This window comes from Rhinoderma darwinii, chromosome 1 (assembly GCF_050947455.1).
Source record: "Rhinoderma darwinii isolate aRhiDar2 chromosome 1, aRhiDar2.hap1, whole genome shotgun sequence".
NCBI classification, from domain to species: domain Eukaryota; kingdom Metazoa; phylum Chordata; class Amphibia; order Anura; family Rhinodermatidae; genus Rhinoderma; species Rhinoderma darwinii.
The window spans coordinates 416,022,510-416,026,247 of record NC_134687.1 but is presented as its reverse complement, the minus strand read 5'-3'; the positions used below and the strand labels follow the sequence as shown (position 1 = coordinate 416,026,247).

Here is a 3,738-nt window from a genome sequence, read left to right as displayed (position 1 = left end):
TAGACTTTTCCTTTTTTCTATCCTTTTTTTATATCTATTCCTTGCTTTGGCACAGAAACTGCATCACAAACTGACAAAAAATACTGCATGTGTGATTTCAGCCTAAAGAAAGTGTCCGGGTCCAAAAATGTCCAGCTCGAAAAATGGCTGTGTGGCTCACTCCACTGCACTGTAGTTTGCAAGGTGACGCGGCTATTTCGTCCATTTTATGAAGGAAGGCTATTGTAGTAGAAGGATATTCCACAAGTATTTGTCATTGCCATACTGTACTGTAGTCTGCCTGCAGCAATTGCACTGTAATAAGAATGGGGCAGTATCTGATCTAAGCTAAACCTCTCTTGTGTGGTAAAAGTTAATGGCATTGATTTGTGCACACAAACAGTCAATATAACTAAAAAATAATTGCAATATATAAATTAAAAATGTACAGGGGAAAAAATACGTACAGGCCCCAGCGAGATTTGAACTCGCGACCCCTGGTTTACAAGACCAGTGCTCTAACCCCTGAGCTATGGAGCCATCTGCTGCTGGATGGAGAATTTCCTTGCTCTATAAAGAAGTAAAGAACATTTTCTAGTGATCTAATGAATGCTTGAGGATATAATCTGCGCCTTAAATGCTAAATGTGAAGCCAGCGTATGTTTTTGAGCGGCTGAGAGCTATGCCGTGCATGCATTAGGCAACCACTATAGTAGTATGTAATATTAGTTACACGTTTTTGTATAGGTCTCCACATTCAATTTACTCAATTGTACATAAAGTAATACATATAAACATAGAATATGTATAGAGATAACAATATTGCTTGTCAGCGGCGTCAGCACTTGGTTTCGTTTTTTTTGTAGTGGAAGCCATTGCGCATGCGTGTAACTCCTTGCTGCCGTGTGACTAGAGGGACCTCAGAGAAATCATTTGGCGGGAGTCAGCGTTTGGCATCATGAGGCAATGTAACCAGGTGTAATGAGGGGATGTCATCTACTGTACAATTATAGAGAATGAACAGAGTTCCACCTTCTTGCTCCCTCAGTGTCCAAATCAAATATGAGTAATGATAGGTCTGATAAATGACAGATTTATGCTGCAGAAACTAACAACACCTCAGGGATTCTACCCATATAATCTAAGAAGCTCAAGGGCAGAATTTCTCTGGTAGCAGATGTGAATCATTTGCAGGCACATAATGTATGTTATCTAGATATAATAGCCATAATAACTATCATTTGAACACTGGCAGATTCATTTATCATATGGATAAAAGTGAAACTTGCAACTTTGGCTTTTGTCCTTGGCAGGCTTTATAAATAAAATGTATGTTATTATCATATTAAAAGCAATACGATAAAAAAAATAAAAAAAAATTCATGACACCTTCCCTTTTAATATGACTTCCCCCGTATTTATGCGCGGCCATCTTTATCAATACATATATCACTTTATTGTTTCACAAATACACAGTTTAATGAATTATTCCAAAAGAGCGTAATTGGTTTGTAAGTGAGAAGAAAACGATTTAGCGTTCGAGGGGTGGGGGGTTAACACAACATTTTTTTGCCATAATTTAATTCTTTTTTCAGGCTTTTCGATTGTACGATAGGACAGTTAATTTAGGTATGCTGTCTTGTCAGGGTAGGAACACACGCGGCGTATTCACTGCAGATTTTCTGCAACGGATTTGTTGCAAATCCGCAGTGTATTACAGTAGCAGGAAAGTGGATGAGATTTAGAAATGCAAAAAAACTGCAGCGTAAACGTTAATAAATTGACTTGCGGTGCAGAATTTAAATCCGCAGCATGTCATTTTATGCTGCATTTTAGTTGATATTACTATTCGGGTTTTCCCCATTAATTTCAATGGGGATGCAAATCCTGCAACAGAAAGCCAAGTTGCAAATTTTGCGGTGTATTCGCAGCGATTATGCCGCAAAAATCGCAACTACGGAAAAATAAAAAAATAACATACCCAGAAGCCTGTGTTTCTTCGTCTAGTCCGGCCTCCTGGGATGACATTGCATCCCATGTGACCGCTGCAGCCAATCACAGGCTGCAGCGGTCACATGGGCTGCAGCGTCATCCAGGGGGCTGGACCGGACTGCACAGGAGGAACGCGTCAGCATTACAACGGCCTAGGTAAGTATGTGTGGCACTATCCACAAGGGGGTATGACACTATCTACAGGGGGTGTGTGTCACTATTTACAGAGGGGGTGGGTGACACTTTATACAGGGGGGGTGTGTGGCTGTGCAGCAACACAGCGGTCCGTAGATATTGCCACAGTGCTCTCTGTAGATATTGCCACAGTGCCCTCTGTAGATAATACCACACCTCCCCCCTTTCCAACAGTGACGTCAGGGGCTAGTCCTGGAGCGGAATCCCCTGCCAGAGCGTCGGCAACGGGAATTCCGCTCCAGGAGTAGCCACTGACGTCACTGTCCATATATGGACAGTGACGTCAAGGGCTTCCCCGGGTACATCGCTTATAGTAGAGATGTGTCTGGGGAGTCCTCGGCGAGTGGAGGAGCTCCCTCTGCTCCTCCGCTCTGAACTAATGCTGAAGCAGGGTGCTGACGGTATCTACAGGGGGGTGTGGCCATTGCTCACCTACCACCAACGAACTGGGCTCCTTCATGACGTCATGAAGGAGCGCCAGCGCATTCCTCCTTCGGCCTGCTCTCTCCCGAGGGAGCTACTGTTTGAGACCACTGATTACAGTGTGGCTCTATAGGGGGTCTGTGTGGCTCTATCTGCACTGGGACTGTATGGCTCTACATGGGGGGTGGCACTACCTACAGAGGGCACTGTAGCACTACTTACAGAGGGCACTGTGGCATTATATACAGAGGGCACTGTGGCATTATCTACAGAGGGCACTGTGGCATTATCTACACAGGGCAATGTGGAATTATCTACAGATGGCTGTGTGGCACTATCTACAGGGGGTGTGTGGCAATATCTACTGAAGGCACTGTGGCATTATCTACAGAGGGCACTGTGGCATTATCTACAGAGGGCTGTGTGGCACTATCTACAGGGGGACATGGTGGCTCTATCTACAGGGTGTCAGTGTAGCTCTATCTACGACAGGTCTGTGTGGCCCTATCTAAGAGGGGTCTGTGTGGCTCTACAGTGGTGGTGTGGCACTATCTACAGGGGGACATGGTGGCTCTATCTACAGGGTGGCAGTGTGGCTCTATCTACGACGGGTCTGTGTGGCTCTATCTAAGAGGGGTCTGTGTGGCTCTACAGTGGTGTTGTGGCGCTATCTACAGGGGGCACTGTGGCACTATCTAAAAAGGGTGTGTGTGGCACTATCTACAGGGGGCACTGTAGCACTATCTACAGGGGGGTCGTGTGGCAATATCTACAGGGGAAAAAGAGATGAACCCGGCTGTAGAGTAGTGAAAGCACAATTGAGGGAGAGATTAGTCCAATACTTAGTGCTTCTCGATTCTTGTCCTATTTGCCTAGAAGAGGCGCAGAATGAGCAGGCTGTAGCGCTCATGCTGCTCATTCTCCGAGCGCCTGCAGCTGACAGCCAAAAAGCCGTGTTTTTCTCCCAGTCGGCTGACTGGTTCATCACTGCTCGGGAGACTGCGGTCCTCTACCGGTCAGTGCAACTGCGGCCGTACACACACACTAGTGGTGTCGACCCTCAGTTAATTTGCAGGTCTGTACACAGCAGTGGTCGGCTACAAAACATCAGATGCTGTGCATTATACTATTCAAATTTAAAGTTTAAAG

General features: G+C 45.4%; 1 non-coding gene across 1 annotated transcript; it reads right to left on the bottom strand.

Annotated features, from left to right (window-relative positions):
* Positions 1–446: 446 nt before the first annotated feature.
* Positions 447–519, bottom strand: TRNAT-UGU (transfer RNA threonine (anticodon UGU)). The gene has a single exon. It is a non-coding gene; the product is annotated as a tRNA-Thr (tRNA).
* Positions 520–3,738: the final 3,219 nt, after the last annotated feature.